Source organism: Emydura macquarii, unplaced genomic scaffold, assembly GCF_026122565.2.
Source record: "Emydura macquarii macquarii isolate MOO-44397 ecotype Brisbane River unplaced genomic scaffold, CSIRO-AGI_Emac_v2 contig_1551, whole genome shotgun sequence".
NCBI classification, from domain to species: Eukaryota; Metazoa; Chordata; order Testudines; family Chelidae; genus Emydura; species Emydura macquarii.
Genome location: NW_027131688.1, coordinates 21810794 through 21838584, shown reverse-complemented (window position 1 = coordinate 21838584; position 27791 = coordinate 21810794). Strand labels below are relative to the sequence as shown.

The following is a 27791-nucleotide window of genomic DNA, read 5'->3' as shown; positions in this document are numbered from 1 at the left end:
TAATGGGGAGAGAGAATTGCTCATTCCTTTTGGCATGGGAGGGCTCAATTATGCTGATTATATATATAATTTTTATATAATATATATAAAATCATGAGCTGTAGAATTGTATATAATTGTTATAAATATAAAGTATAAATGATATAATTTTACAGTTCATCAATCTTTGAAGTCATCAGTCTGTCACCTGCCTTGTGTTTTGTTTCTGTGTCAATGAAATATGCATAATTTTTTTTGTTGGGAGGAAGTGATGTTGAGTGGTAAAGAAAGGGACCAGGAGACAAGACTCCTGCGGTATACCAGCTAAGGATCTGTCCCCGGGTCATGTTCCCAGCTCTGTCATAGACTTTCTACGTACCTTTGGGCAAGTCACTTAACCTTTTGGTGCTTTCATTTACTCCTCTGTGAAATGGATATAATAAAATCAGCCTTATAGAAGTAATGTGATACTTACTTCACTTATTTAAAAAATGTTTTAAAAAGCAGTTTGAGATTCTCAAATTGAAGATGCTGTATAACTCCAAACTGCTATTATTGTGACCTTCATCAGTCAAGTGGGATCAGTAATTAACAAAAGCCTGAGACAGTTTGTCTCACAATATACACTCTTAATAAGAGGATAAATATTTTTGCCACTTCTTGGATTAATATATATCAGCAGTTTGATGTCTCTATCTTTGAGATTGTTGACGCTTCCTCTCTCAGTACTATACCACTGAAGTGTCCTTAACATGAAAAATTCCACAGTGGTTCCCACCATTTGAATGCATATCATGACTTGTGCTGTAGTTGCTGCTTCACTAGCTACATCATATAGTAATAGTTTAAAATGTATGATTACAGCAATAATATGATACAGCTGATTATCTTGAAGTACAGGACAAGTCACAGTATGTATAACAGCTATTACAAAAATGTAGTGTTGCAAAGCAAAACAAAAATATTTTCTACAGAATATTCCAATGTATTGTACTGTACATTTTAAATATTATTTAAAATAGGAATTGGTGTAAAAAGATAGTTTGCAGTAGATCCTGTATGTATAACTCTCCTACAGTCTATCTTTTATACTACCACAATATGTTCCATTTTCAAGTGTATTTTTGGAGCCAATGTTATACACTCTTTCTTAAAAGACTGAAAGATAGATATTAATTATATTCATTATACAGTTTGGACACTTAAAATGGATCCCAGTCAGTTAGTGAAAACTGAACAGTGCAAGTGTTCTTTGCAATAAACAAGCTAGTGCTCTATGAGGGGATTGCATTTTAACACATTCTATAACTCATTCCTTCCACCTAATTAGTGATAATGGTCTTAGATATGCTGAGCACTGTTTCCTGATGTTTATTTACGGTAGTATTTATTGTTGATTTTTAAACCATTACTAAGTGCAAGTATGATACCCTTTAATGCAATACAATAATTTTTTTAAGGTGATACTTTTTTTACCTGCTCAAAATTTACAATAGCAATCTTACATTTATCACTAATTATACAGTATTTTTAATGCAGCTAGTTTTTTTAAAAAAACAGACCAATTTCATCTCCAGGATCATACCAGTTAAATCAGAGGACTTAGACAGAGGATGTATCTTGTGATATAAAGGATGGTGGCTTCTGAACTCTAAAAGAAATGTTTGCTAAAAATTATTTATCAGTAAATAACTTTTTTATTTTATTAATTATTATTGTTGGGCAAACCTCACAAAGCTTGGGAAGTTTGCTTCAAACTGGATAAAACAAACCCAATAATCCACCCTTCTTATCCCCGGTCAGAAATAGCAGCTTTGGAACAGCCTGGAGGAAGGATTGCTTCCTTTTCTTCTTCTCAACTCCTTTGAACGCCCTGTGCAAAGCCCACTTACTCAGTTTAATGCAGAAAGAAGAACTGGTTATATACTGAGAGCACCAGAACTCAAGGTAATGTGTCCCTACTTCCCTAAACATGGTTGGGAGTCTCACAGTTTCAGGGTAACTGCACCTGTAACCCCACTCCCCACCTCCATGGCCCACTTCAGGATTTCCCAGTCAGGTTTCAGATCTCCCGCCATATCCTGTCTCTGGGCAAGGATCCCATCTCACTCTCTTTGACAGGGGGTTTAAGGCTTCAACAGCTCTCAGCCTTACACTGATAGTCCCAGCAAGCATGGGCTTTATTTTCCCTCCAAGGGCTTTGTACAGTGTATTGTCACCAGTTACAAGTCACCACACAGGTCTTTCTAAGCAAGCATTACAGAGAAAACATTTACAAAATTAAACAGATTTAAAAACACACTAAATCTATCAGGAGTCACCCCCCAGTCTTAGGGTCCCTAGTAGGCCAAAGTCCTTCCAACCCTTCCAAAAGGTCTGGGGCCCCCATTAGGCAGAAGGTCCAGTCCATTTGCTGGTTCACAAAGAAGAGCCCAAGTCAGTTTAAATGCAGCCTTTTTATGCCAAAAGCCCTTTCTTTGTCTCTGGAAAAAACAGTTTGAACCAGTATGTGCAAGTCTTCCAGGGGTGATAACTGTCTGAAGGTATTTATAGCCTGAGTGATTCACCTTAATCAGCCCCCACTGTTTTTAGTTCCTGGAGGAGCTGTGGTGAGTGGCGACCCTCATGGAGTTACATAAGTAACTAAGAATGGCCATACTGGGTCAGACCAATGGTAAATCTAGCCCTGTATCCTGTCTTCTGACAGTGGTCAATGCCAGGTGTTTCAGAGGGAATGAATAGAACAGGCAATCACCAAGTGATCCATTCCCAGCCTCTGCAAACAGCAATCCCTGCCTATCCCTGGCTAATAGCCATTGGTGGACCTATCCTCCATGAATTTATCTAGTTCTTTTTTGAACACCATTATAATCTTGGCGTTCACAACATCCTCTGGCAAGGAGTTCCACAGGTTAACTGTGTGTTGTGTGAAGAAATACTTCCTTTTATTCATTTTAAACCTGCTGTCTATTAATTTCATTGGGTGACCCTTAGTTCTTGTGTTATGAGGAGTAAATAACATTTCTTTATTTACTTTCTCCACACCAATCAAGATTTTATAGACCTCTATCATATCTCCCCTTAGTCATCTCTTTTCCAAGCTGAAAAGTCCCAGTCTTATTAATCTCTCCTTATATGGAAGCTTTTCCCTATCCCTAATCATTTTAGTTGCCCTTTTCTGTACCTTTTCCACTTCCATTATATCTTTTTTGAGATGGAGCAACTAGACCTGCACACAGTATTCAAGATGTGGGCGTACCTTGAATTTATAAAGAGGCAATACAATATTTTCTGTTTTATTATGTATTCCTCTCCTAATCATTCCCAACATTCTGTCAGCTTTTTTGATTGCCACTGCACATTGAGTGGATGTTTTCAGAGAACTATCCACAATAACTCCAAGATCTCTTTCTTGAGTGGCAACAGCTAATTTAGACCCCATCATTTTATATGTGTAGTTGGGATTATATTTTCCAATGTGCATTACTCTGCATTTATCAATATTGACTTTCATCTGCCATTTTGTTGCCCAGTCACCCAGTTTTGTGAGATCCCTTTATAACTCTTTGCAGTCTGCTTTGGACTTAACTATCTTGTATATCTGCAAATTTTGCCACCTCACTGTTTACCCCTTTTTCCAGATCATTTATGAATATGTTGAACAGTACTGGTCCCAGTGCAGACCCCGGAGGAATACCACTATTTACCTCTCTCTATTCTGAAAACTGACCATTTATTCCTACCCTTTGTTTCCCATCTTTTAACCAGTTACTGATCAAGAAGAGGACCTTTCCTCTTATCCTATGACTGCTTACTTTGCTTAAGAGCTTTTGGTGAGAGACTTTGTCAAAGGCTTTTTGAAAATCGAAGTACACTATATCCACTGGATCACCCTTGTCCACATGCTTGCTGACCCCTCAAAGAATTCTAGTAGAATGGTGAGGCATGATTTCCCTTTACAAATACCATGTTGACTCTTCCCCAATAAATCATACATAACCTTTATACAATATGTTCTTCCAAAGATACTGTATGTGGTTGCAATATCTGTCACAGGAAACATTTGTAGTAGAGAAAATAGATATGGGAATGCACCACTGAGGAAGAAACAGGAATACTTCAAAACAATCCCTAAAGTAAAAGTAAATGAAAATATTGAAATCTTGAGCAAAACTCCAAAAGCTATTCTAACTAAACTTCAGCTGTAGCACTAAACATACACAAATCATAGTGTGATGAGTGTGTATCCCATGCAGGCCCTGAATGTGGGCCTGTGAGGACTTATTTTGTTACTAGGCTGCTTCTGGAGAGAGAGCCAGGCTTAACTATTCATGAAGCCTCACTAGGCACGGGCAGGCTGGATAGTATAAAGAGAGGAAGCTTCTGTAGCAGAAGGGAGCTTCAGGGAGAAAGTCTGCATTCACTCTCTGGGAACAGACAGGTGGTGAGAGGATGCCCAAGGGGGAGCATAAGCCCTGGATCCTAGCTTCAATAGAGAAGGCTGGGAAACAACCATTGGGGGTAAAGCAGGGCCTGCTAGGGCACCCTGAAAGACAGGCAAGATTTGGACTGCCAGGAAGAGAGCCCTGGGAGGTGTTCTATGGAAGAACAGATAAGGAGAGCTTAAGAGGCTTAAAAGGGAAAGGCTGAGAAAAGCTGGGTAAGAAAGAGCTGAGGGAAATTGTAGCAAGGAGCAGGACTGCACAGACCTTGGCTGCTGATTATAGGGTCCCTGGGCTGGAACCTGGTGTAGTGAGAGGGCTCAGGTTTCCCAGCCAGCCCCTGGCAAGGTGGCACAAGTCCAGGGACAAAGACATTGGAAAGCCCTGAGGCAAGGGTGTGAGGACCAGAGTGCCAGAGTGGAGGCCAAAGACCCTCTTCTGCGGACACTGGACTGTTTCAGGTTGGGCTTGCTGTTACCCTGGAAGGGGTGGATTAAACGATGACCTGGCCAGAAGGGTTGAGATACAGAAGAGAGACCACCGCAGCAACAGACCGACCGTCAGGAGGTTGTGCTATATGGGGAGAGAGCCACTGCGCCACACCCAGTCATGAAGAGGTGCTTCTGTGGTAAATAAACGCTTTCACACATTGTCACACGTCACACATGTATAGGACAAACCAGGTTGTTAGGTTACAAGATTCTAACAGCGGATGTTCTTTAAACAGTAGGACTTTTGTTATTTCTGCAAATTCAGGGGGAAAAAACCCCTAGAACTGCTCTTGATGCATTAAATAAATCCTAACACTTCACTGCCATAGCAAAATATAGTTGCAGATGTTCTCAGCCGAGTGAGGGCAGGGAGAATAGACTCAGCCTGGTCTTGTCAGGGCATCTGGCAAGAACAGTCTAAGGACCCTGACTTATGTTCAGTGCACCAACAGATCTGAAGGAAACCCAGTCTGGGGAGGTTCAACGCAGTTCAGGAAAAATTATCCATTGATCCATTGATCTGGTTACTAACTTGCTGGTTTGTGAAGGTAAAAAGACTGTTTTGCCAGCAAGCTTTATAGAGAACAGCACCGGAGTGTCTTTGTGATAACAAAGCAACAGGCCACCTGGAGTATAGAAAGACATCAAGCAGGGTGTAAGACAGATTTTTTTGGCTGGATATGGCTGCAGAAGTTAAGAACTGGGTACTTTCCTGTCAAGAAAGGAAAGTACCAGTAAGGAGAGGCAGAACTCCTTTAGGGGAAATGCCCCAACCCAGTAAGCCCTGAGAGTTCATACAGATTGACTTGAAAGGCCCACTACTAGAAATACCAGCTGGAAATCAGTATTTGCTGGTAATATGCGACTCCTTTTCAAAATGTGTGGTGGTGCAGCCACCGGAGGATAAAAGGACTGAGACCGTTATGGCTGCATTGATGAAACATGTAGTGGTGCAGTCTGGCCCACGAAGCTGCATCTGCAATGATCAGGGGAAGGAATTTGAATCACTTATTATATGAGGTTTGCCAACAAATTCAGACAACCAAGGAGAGGACCAGTAACGCCCACCCTGCAAGTAATAGGGGAGTGGAGAGAGTAAACAGCACCATTGGTTCCATGCTTAGAATCTTCAAGACAATGAAGACCAAAGAGACTGGAGTACAAATAAGCCTGTTATCGTCTTTGCATATAACACCAGTCAGCACTCAATTACCCATCACTCTCCTTATGAGATTATGTTTGGACTCTGCAAACATATATTTCCCTGTGACTTGATGTCCAGGTAGCAAGAAGCTGCAAAGCCCCCTGAAGCTACCCAGATGAGAGACATGGTGGAGTCTTACATCAGTGACTTGAAGACAGCATTCCAGAAAGTGGAGGAACAGATAAACTGGAAGCAAGAACACCAGGCACAGGATGCCAGGAAAAAGGAGAATTACATTCCCACTCAGGAAAGTGAGAAGATGTGGCTACAAAATTGGAAAAAGCAGCCTGGAAAATATCCCAAACTTCTTTTTTGGAGGGGACCTTACTCAGTAATGAAACAAAACTTATCCTTGATGATAGAAAAAGCAAGAGTCTCTTTGTAGAGCATTGAGAACTGGTGCATAGATTCATTGAAAGAGGAAGGCAAATATGGAGGATGTTCAACACCATCCCAGAGGGACACAGAGGAGGAGTTGGATGTATCCCAGCAGGTTTCTGTGGCTCACAATAGGAGCTGCTTGTGGAAGAGAAATTGCCAATGTGTTCTCCGGAACTCAATACACTGCAGTCTTCATGGACAGGCCTAACCTAGAGGATATGAACCCTGCACTCACTGCTAAGCTACATCCAACTACAAGTGATGTCTCCATGACTGAATATAGGACTCAACTGGGCAGAGCAACAGGGAAATCTGCATGGATGGCAGACTACCTGGATTTCCAGGAATTACTGTTTAAATTCTTCAACTAGAGAAGGGAAGTTGTAATGTTTAGTGCAGAGAGCATCCCCAAGTAGATGGTGATGTATCTTTTGTCTTAGTGTTAAGTTGTTGTCTTGTATATTCTATTTGATCTGGGGAATTAGTGGGAAATTCAGTCCTGCCTGTCTGTGCTGGAGCTGGTTCTTGCAGTGTTTCAATAAATCCTTATGAATCTAAGTAGGTGTGGCAGAATTCAATTTTATATATGTAATTTCAATGGATAATCCTGTTTATTTTTAACCTTTTTTTCAATTTTTATCAATTTCAAATTTAAACAGTTGTGGGAAATTATCAGGGGGGAGTCAGACAATTATTTAGTGATAAGATGTGTTGAGATTCAAAAAGTTAAAGCTCTATAACCATTAAAACACAATTAGTCCATCATTATGTCAAAATATACAAAATAAATAGCCTTAAATCAAACTCATTTTTCTTATTTTGCCTATTTGCAAATTTTGATGATCAATGGACACATTTTTTTCATCCAGTTGTATGTGTATGGTGAAATCAATATTCACCAATTTAAAAAAATCTAATCCTTCCAAGCCTATCTATAAGCAACTATTACAATAGCTATGCCAGCAAAAACCCAATGTAGACGCAGCTATGCTGACAGAGTGTTGCTGTCATCAAACCTAATGTCATTCAGAGAGGTAGTATAACTATGCTGGCAGAAAAACTTCTGTTAGCCAAATTTCTGTCAACATATGCTGTGTCTACACTAGGTGGTTTTGCCCATATAACTGTACTGGTATAGCTGTACTGGCAATGCCTTTGTAGTGTAGACTACCCTTTACATGAATAAAGATTGTACCATCAGACCCCCCCAAAAAATTACCATAATCAGTCTTTAGAGTAATATTGAATTTTATCTATCTAACCCACTCAAGTCAATGGGTGTTTTGCCTGAGCAAAGATAGTGAGACCAGACCTTAATTGGGAGTTTGGTAAAATTAGAGTGTTGTGACTAACCTGAAGGCCTCTTTATACAAGATTACAGAATCACATTCTCAAATCCTGAGGGGAATTTGACTTAGTGGATCACCCTGTTTAATACTTTTTGGGAACAGAATGGAAGGTGCTTAACAAAAACCACTCATTTGGCAGGAAAATGATCAGACACACTTCTGAGGGAATGAAATTTTCACCATATTTGGGATCAGATAGAAGAAATAAGATGAAAAGTAATAGAGAAACTGAAGAATGTTGCTAATGATATTGATGAGATTAGAGTCACATTCTCCAATCCCAAAAAGAAGTTTGACTCATAACACTACCCTATAACATAATTCTCAAAGTCTCTGTTTAAGTTAAATATATTTGGAATACTTGTTTTGAATAGCAAAGTGGCTGAGTAATGATTAAGGTTAAGATTTTGTCATGGTTATTTTTAGTAAAAGTGAGGGACAGGACATAGGCAAACAAAAACCCAAAATAATGGAGGCAAAGTTAAGGAGGAGGAATGACAGCTGGAGCCCCATAGGGGGGCTGGCAGCCCATCAGCTGTTAGGCAGCGGCTGGGAGGAGGGGCTGGCCACCACAGATAAGTTCTTCTGCGGAGGCTGGGGGAATGGCCACCACCAATCAGTGGTTCAGCGGCGCCCAGGGATGGGACGCACTGGTCACCAATCAGCTGTACGTTGGCAGCTCAGGGCTGACCAGCTACCGATCACCTGTTTGGTGGTGGGTGGGGGCTGACCCCTGAATAGCTGATTGGGGGACTGTGGCCAAACAGTTGTCCACCCCCCTTCCCTGGCCACCACTGTACCGCTGATCAGCATCGGCCAAGCCCCCCTCCGGTGGCTGTCGAACAACTGATCAGTGATGGCCCAGGCTGTCCACCGCTGATCAGCTGTTTGGTGATGGGGGGGGAAAGAAGGAGGCTGGCTAATGCCAATCAACTGTTTGGAGCTGATGGGCGGCCAGCCACAGGCCGCTGCCAAACAGTCAGCCAGTCCCCACCCTCTATGGCCGCTACTGAACAGCTGATTGGCATTGGCCAGCCCCTCCACACACACACCCCCCTTCGGCCACTGCCAAACAGCTGTTCAGCAACCAGGGCAGCTGCTGCTCTGGCAGCTCCAGGGCTGCCACTGCTTCAGCCCTGCCCCAGAAAAAGTCAGGGAGGGCTCAGAAAGCCACGGAATCTGTGAATTCCGTGACCTCCAAGACAGAATCATATCCTTAGTAACGATATCAGCAAGAAGCACACCATGAATGGGGAAGTTGGATTGCTGTTACTTTAAAAAAAAAAAAAAATCTGGTCAAAGAAACACTGGTGAAAGGATGTTTCCTTTGGAGGCTAGGAAAACCAACAAGAGCATCAGTTTAATAGGATTATTGAAGAGTTAAGTATTTTTGGAGATAAGCCACATGACTAAAATTGCTAATGTCTCAGTGTACACAAGATTACAAAATCGCATCCTCAGAGTTGGAGGGGGAATATTCAGTTTAATGCCTGACTTTCAGGGTATGTCTACACAGCAACTAGACACCCATGGCTGGCCTGTGCCAGCCAACTCGGGCTTGCGGGTCTTGGACTGCGGGGCTGTGTCATTGCTGTGTAGACATCTGGGGTCAGGCTAGAGCCCAAGCTCTAGCACCCTGAAAGGTGGAAGGTTCCCAGAGCTCAGGCTCCAGCCCACACTCCCGAAAGTCTGCACAGCAATAAAGCCCCACAAACCCAAGTCAGCTGGCATGAGCCAGCCGCAGGTTTTTCTTTGCTATGCAGACATACCGACAGATACTTTCAGGGAACAGTATGTACTGTACGCAACAGGGACTGGGATGTTTGTCAGAAAATTTAAGATTAAAAAAATATAGATATTTTATTATTCTAAAGATTGTCTAACACAATTAGTTTTTGAATTTATTTTTAAGTTATATCTGCAACATTTTGTAACAATGTCTTGCAATTTAGGATGGCAGATGTGCGGATAAGGGCACCTGCTGAAATGTCTGTTCTGGATAGCATCTAGAACATGCATCAACACTTTTGTTTCAGGACATCTTGACAGCATCCATCAAAAGATATAAATATCTTTTAGTTTTTAGAAATTCTAAGAAACATCATTTTGGTTTTATAGCTGCTTGGTCACTTACCAAAATTTTAAAATCATTCTAGGAACACAGGAATTGCCATGCCAAATCAACCCACCGGTCTGTCTAATTCCATATCCTGCTTCCAGCAGTGGTTAGAAACTGCTGCTGTGGAGGAAGGCAATAAAAGTAACATAATGCACCTGGTAATTCTTCAGTGTAGCTAGGAGAGAGAATTCCTGCCTGACCCTAGAGTTCTCAGTTTAAATCATTAACTTTCATTACAAATAGTTTTCAGGGCCAGATCATGAACCCCTTTCTCATACTAACAAGCAATTATTCACCCAAGATTCATAGATTCCAATGCCAGAAAAGATCATTGTGATCATTTAGTCCGACCTCCTGCATAACATAGGCCATAGAACTGCCCCAAAATAATCCCTAGAGCAGATCTTTTAGAAAAACATCCAATCTTGATTTTAAAATTGTCAGTGATGGAGAATCCCACACAACCCTTGGTAACTTGTTCCAATGATTATTTACTCCCACTGTTAAATTGTCATATTTCCAGTCTGAATTTGCCTAGCTTCAACTTCCAGCCATTGGATCATGTTATACCTCTCTGCTAGATTGAAGAACCCATTATTAGATATTTGTTCCCCATGTAGGTATTTATAGACTGTAATCAAGTCACTCCTTAACCTTCTCTGTGTTAAGCTAAATAAATAGACAGATATAAAAAGCAAAATCAATATAAGGCATGTTTTCTAATTTAATCATTCTTGTGGCTCTTCTCTGAACCCTCTCCAATTTATCAACATCTTTCTTGACATCAGAACTGGATACACTATTCCAACAGTGGTCACACCAGAGCCAAATACAGAGATAAAATAACCTCTCTACTCTACTCAAGATTCCTGTATATGTGGCAAAGGACTCCATTAGCCTTTTTGGCCACAGTGTTGCACTGGAGGTCATGTTAAACTGATTATCCACCACAGTCCCCCAAATCTTTTTCAGAGTCGCTGTCCCAGGATAGAGTCCCTCATTCTGTAAATATGACCTACATTCTTTGTTCCTAGAAGTAAACATTTATATTTAGTTGTATTAAAATGCTCGTTTGTTTGTGCCCAGCTTCCCAAGCGATCCATATCACTCTGTCTCAGTGATCTGACCTCTTAGTTATTTATCACTCCCCAAATTTGTGTCACCTGCAAACTTTATTAGTGATTTTTGTTGTCATGTTTTAAAATGTTAAATAGCATAGAGCAAGAACTTATCCCTGTGGGGCCCCACTTGAAACACACCTGTTTGATGATGGGTAGTAGTCCTATTAAAGTGAAAACTAAGGACTAGAATATGGCTCTTTACTCACTTTGGTGAGCAGTCACTCACCAAAGTGAGTAAAGAGCCATATTCTAGCCCTTAATTTGTATTGGTGCTAAATATACTGCTCTGCAATTTCATCATGTCTCCTTCTCCTTAAAATACAGTGGGTTTTTTGTTGGTTTTTTTGTAGGTGAGGACTGATCTGTTTTCCTGAGCTACTCTAACTGAATGGACTTCCCCATTGTTGTTACTTACCCTTAGTTGTATAAATATATATCTCCTCTCTGATTTCTATTCCTTACATCTGATGAAGTGGGTTACAGTCCACGAAAGCTTATGCCTGCAGAAATTAAATTTGTTAGTCTTTAAAGTGCTACAGGACTCTCGTTGTTTTTGCTGTATACAGACTAACGTGGCTACCCCTCTGGCATAAATCTGAATGCTTCTCTCAAGTTCCTCTTTAACCCTTATCTCCTTCCCAAGGGCATATGCAAGGGGGAAGCAAGCAGTGGCCCAGGCTCTACCAATCAACAGGGGAACAGAACTCCTCCGGGGCTGGGGCAGGGTGAGCCATCTCCTCCAGCCCCCGAGTGGGTGTGGGGGAAAGAGGCAGTTCCTCCAGCCCCAGGGGGGAGAGAAGCAGCTCTTCCAACCATGAGTGGCACAGAAAGTGCCCCTCCAAAAGCAGCGACAATTTTTTCCCTGTGCACACGCCTACTCCTTCCAGACTTGGGACCAGATCCTGCAAAAGCTCCATCATCATGGGTACCTGTGCCTGCTTGGAGTCCAAAATGGTCTATCCTTTCTTTTTTTCAGGCCAAGCTTTCGTTCAACAGGCAGCACTATGTGGAGGATCACCTCTTTAAAACAATGTGCATGAAATGACTGCATCATTTTAAACTTACTCTAGTTTGAATTATTTTTCAGGCAAAAATCTCTTCGGCTATAGGTAATACTTAGAATTTCATCTCTATTGTTTAATTTAGTCCAAAGACCTTTACACATGCGTTCCATAAATGTTCACAGGATTGGGTGCTAAGCATTCAAATACTATTAGTGCATGTACAGTAAAACATCACAATCAGGGATAAAATCAATGAGCACATTTAGTTAAATAAAATGAACCTAAATGTTATTTTGCTTTACATAACTCTTAGCATTAAACTCAGGATGGTGGTGAGATATTGTGATGTAGTACACCAAAAATGCCTATACATAAGAAGTAAATGATGACTTTCCTCCATTTTTAGCAAGATGAAAATTGGGATGGGAGCCAAAGGCAAAAGGAGGAAAACTGGGGTTCCTCAGAACTCCACTAGAGATGCAATAGGCTTTCTGGGATGGGGTGTACTACAGTAGTCAGTGGGCCAAATTTATCTTTGTCGTCATTCCACTGATGTGTAGAGCTCCACCAGGGATTAATCTGGGCCAATGTGTTTCTGCCCTGTGAAATGTCCTATTGACTTCAAAAACAAATATCCATTACAGTAATGTGGTTGGGAATGTGGGGGAGATGACAAAAAATTAGGGAAAAAATGGAACAGCTTACTGACTAAATTACTAACATGACTATTTGAGGAAAGATGGACAACGTGGGATGAAGTGACTTAAACTGATATACAGGTAACAACAATATGTATATTTACTGTAACTCAAACTGCCCTCGCTGCGCTGTATTCCTCTATCTTGTACATCTGACATCCTTTGTTTTACTGCCTATCAGTGAGAAAACATCTTTTGTCAACTATTCTAGTATCTTAAATTTTAAAAAATAGTAACCAAGAATCAGACCAGATACCTGACATTTTTTTTTAAATCTCTGAATGTGAGATGCTCTGTTAAAAAAATGATTTGAGTAGAGCTTGATGGTATGTGATTTAGATTTCACATAATGAGACAAATAATTAACGCTGTGGCATCTTTATTTTTTTCTAATCAACACTTTCTCCCCCTCAAAATATTGATTGGTCTCTACAGCTTCTGTGGTGCTCCTTACTAAATTTTGATAGGTAGTGTGTTCAAATTGGCTTAATTTGCAAATACAACTTCAAATGGACAGTTATGTAAAAATATAGCTTCATAGAAAATGATATTTAGTTATCAAATCCTCTCTCAAAAACTTTTCTTGATAGAAATATGTTTTCTTCCAGCTTCCTATTATAAGGACTCACAAAACTCCCTTATTCCATTGAGGTTGACCTGATAATGAAGAATCTGACTTGGTAGTGAATTCTGCCCTCTATAGTCCAAAATTATAAGGGTTCTATTTTATGGCTGATTCAGTTTTTATCATCTTTTGCATAAGACTTTTAGGTATCCTTTTCTTTTAAATTTGATTTTCATTACTTTTTATACAATTAGACTAATTTATAATATACTAAATGATTCCCCAGATAGTCAATTTAATCAAGTGAGACTGCACACAAAGATGAATCCTGGTAACATTCTATATTTATATTTGAATATAATATATTAATTAGTAATACATATTAGAGATATTAAATGTCTGATTTCAAAGGCTGCCATGATATTGCTAATTTCTAATCAAAACTAATGCGATAGTAACTGAAGTCCCTAAAGACAGTTTTTCAGGTTCATTGTAGTGGCTCTGCCACGTATTCTCGGTCTGCTTTCTCTAACTTGAGATGCCAGAGCCTTTTCTTAAGTACTAATTACTTCCAGGTGTGAAGCTTGGTTTGGGCTGAGAGAAAGAGAAAGAATGCATGATTGCCACTAGCCCAATTAACACGGAGTGAAAAAGCAGACTACAACAATCAAGGACTACCCAGTGTATTTATTTATGTATTGTTTGTTTGTTTCCCTTGATTATATATTTAATTTCTCTATCTTTACATCTCATCTATTTAGCCCCTTGAAAATGTTTTTAGCTTCCATGTGCGATATATTGAGTAATGCAGCCAGCCAGCCACAAGTTGGCTCTTACCAGTCTGGGTTATGCTGCAGGGTGACCCCAACACACCCTGAATCCCAGATTTTCACCCAGAAACATATGTTCTGTACTGCCCATCCCTCTCCTGGACAGTACTAATTTACTGAGTCCATTATTCCTCTAAGGCAATAATATGCAGACAACTTGTTACTCCAAATGGAGTTACCCAGATTCTTCAACTTTAACACAGTGTATTAGATAAAATAAGTTTATTAACTACAAAGAGAGAGAAAGAGAGAGAGAGATTTTAAGTGAGGACAAGTAATGAGGCATAAAAGTAAAAAATTGTTACATGAAAAATAAAAGATAAAATACAACTAGTGCTTTACTTAACAAACTACATTAGATACAAAGTAACGTTTTCTCACCACATACTTTCAGTAGTCTTACTGACCAAGCTTTTTAGGTCAGGACCTCTCCCCCAAAGTCCACCAGTTGTTCCTTTGTCTCTTCAGGTGTAGTGAATGTGAAGGGAGGGTTGAGAGGTGGCTTGGGGTGTTTGTCCCTTCTTCAATCCCCACCTTGAAAAACATTTCCAGCTGAGACCCAGGAGAAAGAGTCGATGTGGAAGGATATTTGCTGCTGGTTTTCTCCACCTGTTTGAACTTCCTTTGTTTTCCCTTTCTTCTTGATAACTCTGTTTATTGCTTAAATGCAAATTAAGGCAAGCACACATGCCTTCCTTTGTTTAGCACAGACCTGAATTTTGCCTGGGCAGGGCTGTGGGGTATGGAACATGTGTTAATAACATCATATAGGGGAAACTTATAACTTCCCTTACAATGAATGACTTATATTACCAGGACAATACTGATCAGTAAATTATGAATTTTCATATGATACCTCATAAGGTATACTTTGTACAAAAATTATTACAATAGTGTGTAGGGCGTGAATACAGGGGTGTATTTCGTCACAACCCCACAGATAAGAATTGAATTCAGTAGGACTTATTGAAAAGTAAGGGAATACTCAGTGTGAGTAAGGGTATCAAAATCTGGTTCTGAATAAGGCAACAAGCCAACACAGCCATACCCCATCGCTCACTGTATTGAGGATCTAGTCTTGTAATCATTGTACACAGAGTCCAAGTCACACAGTTATACATAATTATGGGAAGGTTGTTATTAATGACTGTCTCAGGTTGTTATTAATGGAACATAGAGCATATAGATCCCTTATAGATCACCAGCATACCAGTAACCAACGGTTGTTACGATACAATGGCTCTTAAGTGACCTAAGCAAAACACATTGGTGGTTTTAATCTATTGTATTTCACCACAGACAGGGAACTCTATTACAAAACCAGCACCATAACTGGTGATCTTTTTGTCCATCTCAACAGAGAGCCCAAGACTTAAATGAGCAGATAAAATAAACTGTCCTCCAGGTCTGAGCTGAGGGAAGGACACTGGCAGAGAAGCTTTCATGGCTATGGCCTATGTTTATATCTGTTCTGTAGATGAAAAGAGAATTTCATGTGGCTGAGCTGTCAGTTAAGCACGATTTGCAATAATATTTAAGAAGCTCTTTTGCATATATCCACTTTGAGATCTACTGATGAAAAGCTCTATATGAGAGCTAGGTCATATCACTATTATATTATTAGTCACTTGTATTATCATACATCTACAAGTCTTAGATATGGATCAAGACCGCATTGTATGAAACAAGAGAAAATAGATGGAGATAAAGAGGGGAGTACATGGGAACAATGAGACAATATTGGTCAGCATTGATAGGCAGTAGCTCTTCTAATACCTCTACTACATTTCACCAAACCATGGAGAAAGAAATTATATAGATACATTTCTGTTGGTGTCCTAAATCACAACCTATTACAATGTTATGGCTCATACCTGAAAGAATAAATGTAATATTTAGCTTCACACACATTTATTATCCAATATTTAACCTATTTTATAGATTACTTTTTGCAGTATTTCTTCAATGAAAGAGTTCAAAAGCTATCTTTTCAAGACAAAAACACCTACAAAAAACTCGCATACATTTCAACACATTTTAAAACCAGCTGTCACTTTCCATTACCTTCTATTAGGCATTGAATGAGGATGCATCTTTTCTTTTTTGGTAATGCAATATCATTAATTCATTTGTTATATACCAGACCACAGACACTAATAGTAACTTTAAAAGTTTAAAAATCATCTTCTTTTCCCCTTGACTTTATCTTATTTTGGGTTATGCAGATTTTAATTCTGAGTAACTGGCTGTGCACTAGGCAGATCAATCTTGAAGATAACTGGACAGGTGTGAATGGGAGTGAGAGGGATCTATGCCCACTTCTTGGATCAGGGGATGGGGATCTAGAACAAGTGAACTCTCTGCTTCCCTCATCTGAATAGTTCTTCTGGGTCTTTGCTCTCTCTCTCTAGGTCACAGGGATTACTGAAGTCATAAAGAGAGGTAGTATTATTTTGAAGGAATAGGAGAGGGGTAGCTGTCCCCTTCCCCAATTCCAGGGGGTTTCTTTATCCATATGGGCTGCAGCCTCTTGCTAGCATGTTTCTTTTTCACTGCTGTTGGACAAGTAGCTGATTAAGTCAGTTGAGGAGGCATTTGCCTGCTCCCAGGACATCTGGCTAGTCCCTGATGTCATTCCTCAGTACTTTGACTAGCACTGGGAGGTGGGTATATTTGGGCAGTCACATAAGCACTATTGTTCCTGTCCACACCCACTGAAACCATTGGAATGCAGCTTGGTCCAAGGTTTTATAGAAATGTAGGGCAGGAAGGGACCTCAAGTGGTCATCTAATCCAGCCCTCTGCATTGAGGCAAGACCAATTTCTGACTGGTGTTTGTCTTGACCTACTGTCTTGACCTACTGGTAAAATGTGTCAGATAAACAGTTTTTGAGACTAAAGTCCCTTACGTATCTACAGAATAGATTCAACAACAGAAACAGCAGTGAAAATTTTCACACTGCCCTATCAATATGCTTTTTCTCCCGGCTAGAGAGACAATGCCTAGTGGTGAAAGGATAGCTTACTCTCCATTTTCCATTCAAATGTTGATGATCAGATTGCCAACAAAGCTACATTTAGAGTGCATCTATGCTGCAGTCTTGAGGTGTAATTGCTGCACAGGCAGACATATCTGCAATAGCAGCGTTGATGCAGCCGCACAGGTTTCAGCATGGACTGTACAAGCGCACTGAGCACCCCAAGTACATAAATATATTGCTAGCCCATGCTAGCTGAAGACCATGCTGCCACATCTATATTTCTATTTTTATTTATGCTAGCACAAGTATGTCTACCTGGGCTGCAATCACACCTTAGGTTGCAGCATAGACATACTGTCTTCTGTAACAGTGAAGTCTGTAAATTTCTGTTCACTAAGAACTGGACTGATATCACCAATTCAGTCCACATAGGAGATTAGACAGACATCAGATAACATTCAGTCACCCTTTACCTGAACTAGAATTAAACAGACAAACTAGAGGTAGAAGGCTGCATATCTTGTTACCAGGCTCTAAAACATTCAGTATTTCATATCTTCTAAAGTGTCAATGTCTCAACTCTTCATATAACATTGTCAAAGTTTTTATCATTGTACAATGTAAAGTCACATTGGATTCTTTTTGAGGGCTTCCATAGGTCTTGGATTCTTTACTGAAGTCTGCAAAATACTACCCCAGGCCTTCCCAAAGGACAGTAATTTCTCAGCTAATTATTGCTCCTTGAGCTTTGCTTGTGTTGTTTAATATTTGATATGACTACACTAGAAGTCACTGCAGAGAATATTGCTGCAACAAAATACTTCCTGATGGGATTTTGGAACAAAGATGACGAGTTAATGAGCTCTATGGTGGTTGCCCATTTAGAAAGCAAGTTAGCAGCATAGATCAAATGTCCTGCTGAGTGTTGACCTTTCCAGGAAAATTTTAATGTCAGCAATTCATAATATAATCTTATTCAGAAATTGGTTGTCTTTAACTCAATTTATATAAAAATCTAAGAACATAAGAATGTCTATACTAGATCAGACCAATGGTCCATCTAACGCAGTACCCTGGCTTCTGACAGCAGCCAGTGCCAGATACTTAAGAGGAAATTAACAGAACGGCAATTATTGAGTGATCCATCCCTCGTTGTCCAGTCCCAGCTTCTGGCAGTCATCCCTGATCATCTTGGCTAATAGCCATTGATGGACCTACCCTTCATGAACTTCTCATTCTTTTTTTATACTTTTGGCCTTCACAACATCCCCTGGCAATGAATTCCCCTGGCAATGAATTCCACAGGTGACTGTATGTTTTATGAGGAAGTACTTCCTTATGTTCATTTTAAACCTGCTGCCTATTAATTTCATTGGTTGACCCCCTGGTTCCTGTATTATGTGAAAGGGTAAATAACACTTCCTTATTCATTTTCTCCACCCCATTCATGATTTTGTAGATCTCTATTACATCTCCCCCTCTTAGAAGTCTCTTTTCTAAAATGAATTGCCCCAATCTTTTTAATCTCTCCTCATATGGAAGCTGTTTCATAACCCAAATCATTTTAATTACCCTTCTCTATACTTTTTTGAATTCTAATATGTCTCTTTTGAAACGGGGTGACCAGAACTGTGCACAGTATGCAAAGTGTGAACCTATGGTAAATTTCTATAGTGGCATAATGATATTTACTGTCTTAGTATCTATCCATTTCTTAATAGTTCCTAACATTCTGTTAGCTTTTTTGACTGCCGCTGTACATTGATGTGTTCAGAGAACTATCCACAATGACTCCAAGATCTTTCTTGAATGGTAACAGCTAATTTAGACCGCATGTGATGGGGTGTATGGACCCCACATTGATGAGGAAGGTGCTAGAGAGGCCATGTATGCAGGCTCGCCCTACCCCTCTGGCTCTGTCAATCATGTGTGGTAGGGAGGAGGCCTTTAAAAAGGAGGAAACTGCAGGCAGCTGGGGGGAGGAGATGGCCCTGAGCAGGAAACTGCTGGGTTGACTCCTGAAGCCACAGGAGAAATTCTCAGCCAGGAGATCTCCAACCCGGCACAAGAGGGAGTGCAGCAAACTCCCAGGGTAAGGCTGACAGAGTGAGCGCAATTCAGCAGCCCAGCCAGAATGACTCCTCAAAAACCACAATGCAGATTGCCCTTGAAGGAAGAAGGTACAGTTGGCCTTTTTCCCCTTTGAGGGGCTCTGGGAAGAAGTTACTTTTGAGTGCACTGGGACATTTAACTTTCCTTTTGATCTCCTATCAGGAGAGACTTAAGAAGACCCACAAAAGGCAAGATCCCCCTTGCAAGAAATAAGAAACTGGGGCCTGTGTATAAGCCACACAATGTAAATATCTTGGTATGGTCAGGGTCTTCCGCCATCTGAGAGAAAAACTTAAGGCAGTGGTCCCCAACCTATTCCTTTCGCACCCCCATTGCCAGTAATAGAATTTGTCCGCACCCCCCTAGACCGGGTGTGGAGTCACAGTTAGGGACAGGGCCAGAGCAGAGCTGGGGGCAGAGCAGGGCTGGATGGCACTTCCTCCCCACCCCTCATGGGGGGGTCCCACCACACCCCCCCACTGACATTCCTCTGTGCCCCTCTAGGGGGTTGCACCCCAGAGTTTGAGGACCACTGACCTCGGGGGACTCTCTCTTACACCCCATCATTCTGTATGTATAGATGGGCTATGTTTTCCAATGAGCATTACTTTGCACTTGACATTGAATTTCATCTCGCATTTTGTTGCCCAGTCACCCAGTTTAGTGAGATCCCTTTGTAACTCTTCACAGTCAGCTTCAGACTTAACTATCTTGAGTAATTTTGTATCCTCTGCAAATTTTGCCACCTCACTGTTTAATTCCTTTTCCAGATCATTTATGAATATGTTGAACAGCACTGGTCCCAGTACAAATCCCTGGGGGACCCTGCTATTTACCTCTCTTCATTGTGAAAACTGAACATTTATTCCTACTCTTCGTTTCCTATCTTTTAACCAGTTACTGATACATGAGAGGACCTTCCCTCGTATCCCATGAATACTTAGTTTGTTTAAGAGCCTTTGGTGTGGGGCCTTGTTAAGGCTTTCTGAAAGTCCAAGTTCACTGTATCAATTGGATCACTCTTGTCCACATGCTTATTGACACCATCAAAAAATTCTAAAAGAAAAATATTTTTATCAAAGCACTTTTACTTTTTATTTGTCATTTTATCTGAGGAACTACTGGATCCAATAAGCACAACTGCATTAAAAAAGCAACAAATATATAAGTAGAGATTAAAAGGATATTCCCCTAATGCTAAAACATGTTTTGTCATTCATATAATATTACTAAGGTTTATTACGTCAGTCAAATTTTCTGATCTAATAAGTGGTATTATACTAAAAATGTCCAGTCCCAGATCTTCATCTGTGTCTGACTAGCACACAGAGCAACTCTGGAGATGAAAATGCTTTTAAACTATCTGTTTATCTCCCTGGCCCTGGGCTGGTTGTACAGTGGCTAGTCTCCAAGTGTTAAATCAGAGCAGAGTCAAACCATCCCCGTGAGGCTCCCTGCCTCCTCAATCTCCCTGATGCATGAGGGAGGAATGCACAAGCCACTAAGGAGTGCATTGTACTCCATCTGTTCTGCTGGATAGCTCTACTAGCCAGTGTGATGGGGGAGACCAGTGCCAGGCTTTTAACTGCTTTCCTTTGTTTCCTGCTCCCATTCTACCTACAGAGGTGAGAAAGCCCATAATGCCCTCATCCCTACCACACACCTGTGAACAGTGAAGCAGAATCTAGTGCAAAGTGACACAGAACATTCAAAACAGCAGGGAGAGAGTTTTAACTATATTTTTTACATTGAGCAGGGGTTCTCAGACTGGGGGGGGTCGTGATCCCTCAGGTTATTATGTGGGGGTCGCAAGCTATCAGCCCCACATATGCTGGTAAAGATGACATGGCATGGGGAGGGTCATCACAGCCTGAAATATTTTCAAAGGGGGTCACAGCAAAAATAGTTTGAGAACCCCTGACAGAGAGACAGATAAAATTCTACTCACCCAAAAACCTGAGAGGTACATTTTTACTGGGTGAGTAAAATTTTATTTAATTTTCAGGCTCATCAATCTTTATAGCAAAGGGCAGGCAAGCAGACGTTTTGTCTAGGCTGGTACGTTTAAATAACAATTTTGTAAGACTGGTTCAAAACTTAACGTTTATTTTCTTGAATTACTTTTACATATCCCTTGCTGTTCACCCTAAAGCTACTCACTGACTTCTTGTTATGTCACCCTTTATCTTTATAAAATTAAGTGTGTGACTGTAGGTCCCTGTGTCCTCTGTTTTCTTCCACCAACACACACTTTCCCCAAGTTGTTGGGTTTTCAGTCCCAGACCTCAAACAGTATATTAACTTTGGCTGCGGATTTTAGTACAAACTAGTGATCCTACCACATATTGAAATGAAGTACATGAGAAAGAACTGCCATGGTAAAGTAGCACTGAAATTGACACCAAAGCATATCTGCACCTTGGCTGTATTACAATGTGATAAAAATTCCTGTGGAACTGATGATGCAAGTGATTTAAGTGTATATTCTCATCATGCTGTTTGTGTCATTATCATAGAATCATAGAATATTAGAGTTGGAAGGGACCTCAGGAGGTCATCTCTAGTCCAACCGCCTGCTCAAAGCAGGACTAACCTCAGCTATATTATCCCAGCCAGGGCTCTGTCAAGCCGCAGCTTAAAAACCTCTAAAGATGGAGATTCCACCACCTCCCTAGGTAATCCATTTCAGTGCTTCATCACCCTCCTAGTGAAAAACTTTTTCCTAATGTCCAACCTAGACCTCCCCAATTGCAACTTGAGACCGTTGCTCCTTGTTCTGTCGTCTGCCACCACTGAGAACAGCCTAGCCCCATCCTCCCTGGAACCCCCTTTCAGGTAGTTAAAGGCTGCTATCAAATCCCCCCTCATTCTTCTCTTTTGCAGACTAAACAAGCCCAGTTTCCTTACCCTCTCCTCATAAGTCCTGTGCTCCAGCCCCCTAATCATTTTTATTGCCCTCTGCTGGAGTCTCTCCAACTTGTCTACTTCTTTTTTGTAGTGGGGGGCCCAAAACTGGACACAATACTCTAAATGTGGCCTTACCAATGCCGAATAGAGGGGAATAATCACTTCCCGTGACCTGCTGGCAATGCTCCTCCTAATGCAGCACAATATGCTATTAGCCTTCTTGACAACCAGGGCACACTGCTGACTCATATCCAGCTTTTTATCCACTGTTACGCCCAGGTCCTTTTCTGCAGAAATGCTGCCTAGCTCGTCGGTCCCCAGTCTATAGCTGTGCATGGGATTCTTCCTTCCTAAGTGGAGGACTCTGCACTTGTCCTTGTTGAACCTCATTAGATTTCTTTTGGCCCAATCCTCCAGTTTGTTTAGGTCCTTCTGTATCCTATCCCTACCTTCCAGGGTATCTACCACTGCCCCCCAGCTTAGTGTCATTCGCAAACTTGCTGAGGGTGCAATCTACTCCATCCTCCAGATCATTAATGAAGATGTTGAACAAAACCGACCCCAGGACCGACCCTTGGGGCACTCCGCTTGTGACCGACTGCCAGCTAGACTTGGAGCCATTGATCACTACTCGTTGAGCCCTATGCTCTAGCCAGTTCTCTATCCATTTTATAGTCCATTCATCCAACCCATACTTCTTTAACTTGCTGATAAGAATACTGTGAGAGACAGTATCAAAAGCTTCACTAAAGTCAAGGTACATCACATCCACCGCCTTCCCTACATCCACAGAGCCAACACAATTCCTATTACTGCCATTATCTGTTGTGTCATTCCCTGTAGGCCATGTAAAAACATCCCCAGAATTCATAAACACAAATCTGAGTAATTTTCTTTCTATTCAATGTTTTATACCAATTTACAGTGTTGTAAATTAACTAACTTGTTGCTGATAGCAAAAATATACCACTAGAGGGCACTATTGCCATATTACTATATCTCAGAGCAGCTCTACATTAAATATGAGAAATTATTATAAAGTTCAAGTTACTCACATACTAAAACAAAAAAAAGTGAACATTTATATTTCAGAGCATAGCTTTCAGGCATGCTAAACACTGGCACTTTCTTCTTATCTAAAAATAGAAGAAGAAAAAAACACTGCATAATTGCTCATGATTAGCTTGCTATTTGATAGTTACTTTATTATTCCCAAGCCATGAAATGTACATCTCACACTGGGACTGATACATGGGCTATGTGCTCCCATGAGATTTTTGGAGTGAAAGTGAAATACATAGTCAGATATGGTAATTTTGCCTTTGTTTTGATACAGAAACGTGACTTCTTCAGATGCCCTTCTCATTGGCACCAAGGAGTCTCTAATGGCTTGATCCTACAACATGTCAATGAAGTGATCCAAGTCAATAAAAGTTGAGGTTGCTTTTCACCTTGTTGGAAGAATTTGAGGCCTTGCAAGATGTAGCCCTGTAAGAGGGCTTGTTCTGACCAAAAAGGGAAGTTTTAGCCCATCCCACAACACCTATTGATCTTATTTTCTTGAAATGTGTGTGAAAACAAAGGCCACGTCTACAGAAAAGGTCCTCCCACTCTTTAGGTAAATCTTTAACTGCTGCTCAGCAGTCTGCAGACACAGATCTCCTCTCAAAAGTTCAGATCCTTTGGAAATACTCTAGAAGCTAGAGTTATCTTCACTAATCCCCTATTCTCCTGACACTTTTTAGGCGGCATAGGTCCAATGGAGCCCCCTGTCTCTACACCCAAAAATCATTCCCAGATTCATCCATAAAACCAATATGCACAGAAAGTATCACTTATGGATAATCATTTTTCAACAGTTTTCACAGACCTTTAGGAATTAGTGCATCTCACTGCTGTAGCTTATTTCTTTAGACAGGAGTTAGAATGAAATTACTCCCCAGGCCTGCCCTCAAAATGCTAATGCCTTTTCTGATGCCTACTGAATATACCCCATCAAAATTAAAATAAGAATATTATGACAAGTAAACTTGGAGTACATGACACTTCATCTCCATCTGGTTTAATTTTCTATACAACTAAATGTAATATTGTTCAGTGAATCCAGAAAACCAAAATGCATACTCGTTTTTAAGAATAACTGTGCCATTGCATCCGACGAAGTGGGTTTCTGCCCACAAAAGCTTATGCCCAAATAAATTTGTTAGTCTTTAAGGTGGCACAGGACTCTCGCTGTTGTGCCATTAGTTTTCACAAACCATCTCTGCCCTTGTAGTGACTGAGGATTTTCCTCCTCCCCCAGCCACAACCGCAGCTCTGCCCCAGGCCCCGGCTTCAGCCCCAGCACCTGATTGTGGCTCCGGCTCCACTCCCAACCTCAATCCCGGCTCTGGCTCCAGCTCCCAGCCCCAGCTCCAAACCATGGCTCCTGGCCCCGGTCCCGGCGCGGCTCCTGGCCCTGGCCCACCTCTGCCTTCATTGTCTCTCTGCCCCCATGCCAGATCCACCTCTAACCCCAGCTCCTCCCCCAGCCCCAGTTCCACCTTCAGCCCAAGCTCCTCTGCTGAGGAAGCCTTGGCTGTGCAGCAATGAATGGGTGGGGGGTTGGCACGGTGTAGACAGATTCCATTACTGGAAAGGTGGGGGTGTAACAGGAAAAGTTTGAGCACCACTGGTGTAGATGTTCCCTTTTGGTCTCAAACTCTTCAATCCTTGAATTTCCGTAATATTTATCATTGTGGGGAAAAGTAGTAAAAGGCACAATAGAGATGAAACAACAGGAGTTGTTTCAAACTTTTTCTCTATTTTTAAAATGCTTATTTTCAAATCACTATCTCCATTTCTTCTACATTTTAATACGTACCTTGTATTCGCATCAGAGATGCACATTATAGTTTTAGCTCTTACATAAGCATCACCATGAAAAATAGTAGTATTTTGAAAAATAAAAGCTAAAATGTACTTGCCACAGGGCAGACATGTACCATAGCCACAGACAAAAACATTGCTTATGTATGTGTGTATTTACACATATATAAAAGTTTAAGCTGGTTCTTAAGCATGAGATAGGTGCCTAGAGTGAGGTGGCTGTACATATTCTCATTGGCATAAACCTGAGGGGCTTCAATGGTGGAAATTTAAGGAACTTGAGGGGCCTACAGTTTTAGGCAGCAACTAAGCTGGAGTTTTGAGGATCTCAGTGATACCTACATGTTGGATTTAGCACCTAAAGTGACATTTAGGCACCTAAATCCATATATAGGGCTAGCCCAGAGTGACTACATGGTGCGTATTCAATTAATTTGGATCTCTAGCTGGCATACTGAATACTGTAATGTTCTGAACTAGAGAGATTCTTCACTTTAACTTTTACTATGAGTTTACAGGATTTCCTTAATCAAAGATGTATCCATAATGCCTATGTTTGCATGTGTACCATTAACTCATGTGTTCTTGTTCTTGATTTAATTAAATAAATAGGTTTGACATTAGTTATTTGTATGTATAGAAGTGTGTTTGTAAGAATTATGTATGATCCTCATATATTGCAAAGCAAAATCTGCACTGATTTATGCACCATGCAGTCTCATTAAAGTCAACACTGCCCTTTATGTTTGTTTCACAGTGGCTTAGCCCATTCATCATTTTAGTATTAAGAGTATGATTATTCTGGAGGAGTGAGGGGTCTGAGCAGGATGTATATTTTAACTATTAAAAGATTAAGAAAACATCTGTCTGCCAGACAGCTACAACACAACTGCAAACAATATATTATTTCTTGTAATTTTTGGCTTATAAGTATATACCTTTTGGGATGGGAGCTTGTAGAGGGAAGGGGAGGTGCTCTGTAGTCTTGTGAAAACAATTGATATATCTTCGTATATTACCACTTCTTTGTCAATAATATTAGTTCATCAATAACATATGACAGCAATGAGTTTCTGGATCTCTATCAAGCTATTTGTGGGAGGTTGCTCTTGGTGATGAAGGCAGTTGCATCAGGAAGAAGGAAAGCTGAATTCTGTAGCTATTCTGCATAATGCTCCTTAGCATTAAAAAACAATTTGGTTAGCTGGAGTGTTATACAACCGTCTCCTGAATGGAATGATATAAACTCAGGCAGGACTAAGATTTTGCTAATCTCACAAAGTCAGTTTTATTAAAAATAATATAATTAAGCCATTCTTTGTTTCAAATGAGTTGAATCTGAGTAATTTTGAATACAGTAGAACCTGATCTTTTTTGATAGAGAATCTCTTATTTGTATTCCTTGCTTTTTTATAGCTTGGATCCTAGTGATAATATAATGTTACTGTGGCAGATTTTGTCAGTATCTTTTAACAGCTTTTTACAGCAATGCATGTTAATATTTAAACTTTATATTTTTCTTATTATTATTGATATTTAAGCAATAAAAACTCAGGATGTGATCCATATGCTGAAAAGAACATATGAAACCCATCAGACTTCTTGTATCACTGAATGGTTTACCCAGACAAGTATTTTCGCACTAACTGCTCAAAATTATGTTGTATTCTAGTTTTGATTTACCTACAAATTGATTTCATTTTCCTAAGTGATCCTTAGTATATAACTGAATAGTTGTTATAACGCCAGAAGATATGTAACTTTCATTGTTCAATTAATTCATCCTCTGGATAGAAAATATGAACTCCCTCATAGATTTCCATCACAACTTCAACAGCCATCACCCATCCATCAAATTCTTTCCAGAAAAATCCCACACTCGCATCAATTTCCTGAACACCACAAATCAACTAAAAAATGAAACCCTACAAAAACTATACATAAGAAACCCCTCAATCACCATACTTACCTCCACAGATCCAGCAAACACCCCAAACACACCCCAAAATCTGTTATCAAGAGCCAGGCATTCAGATACTACAGAATTTGTTCCACAGAGAAAGTGTGGGATACACACCTAAACACACTTAAAACCGCTTTTACTAAGCAAGAATGGTCCACCAGAGAAGTAGATTGCATCATAGAAAGGGTCACCTAAATATACAGGAGAACCTGAATCAATACAGGAAAATGAAACCCACTAACTATACACCCCTAGCTGTAACCTACCACTCCCACACTGGAACCCATATGGGATATAACCAAATAATTACAACCCATATTTGATGGAGACCACATCCTGAAAGAAATCTTTCCCAAACCCCTCTTCTGGCCTTCAAAGAACTGCCCAATCTTGCCAAGCTCCTCATCAGAAGCAAGCTGTCCACAGACCAAGACACACCTACTCAAAAGGGGCACCAGACTTTACCAGAACAACAGATACAAAACCTGCAGACATACCTCCAGTGCTTCCAGGATTAGTACCCCCCACGACACCTTTCAAGATTCATGTCTCTTACACATGCCTATCACAATATGCAGTGTACTTCACCAAGCATATCAAATGCCCCAATAACAACTATATGGGTGAAACCAGACAATCTCTATGCTCTCAAATGAACTCACAGAGAAAAATAAGACAAAAACACCCTATCACCATGGGGGAAAACTTTTCACAATCATTCCACATCTGTTCTTTCAATATTTGTCCTCAAGGGAAACCTGCACAACCCCTTCAAAA

The 27791-nt window shown here is 40.5% G+C and overlaps 1 protein-coding gene across 1 annotated transcript in view; it reads left to right on the top strand.

Moving 5' to 3' along the window:
• Positions 1–1905: 1905 nt before the first annotated feature.
• The window catches only part of PPP2R5C (protein phosphatase 2 regulatory subunit B'gamma), a 234919-nt gene continuing 209033 nt past the window's right edge, over positions 1906–27791 (top strand). The window contains exon 1 of the mRNA XM_067555048.1: positions 1906–1926. The gene's annotated coding sequence lies outside the window, so the exon portion shown is untranslated. The remainder of the gene's footprint in view (positions 1927–27791) is intronic.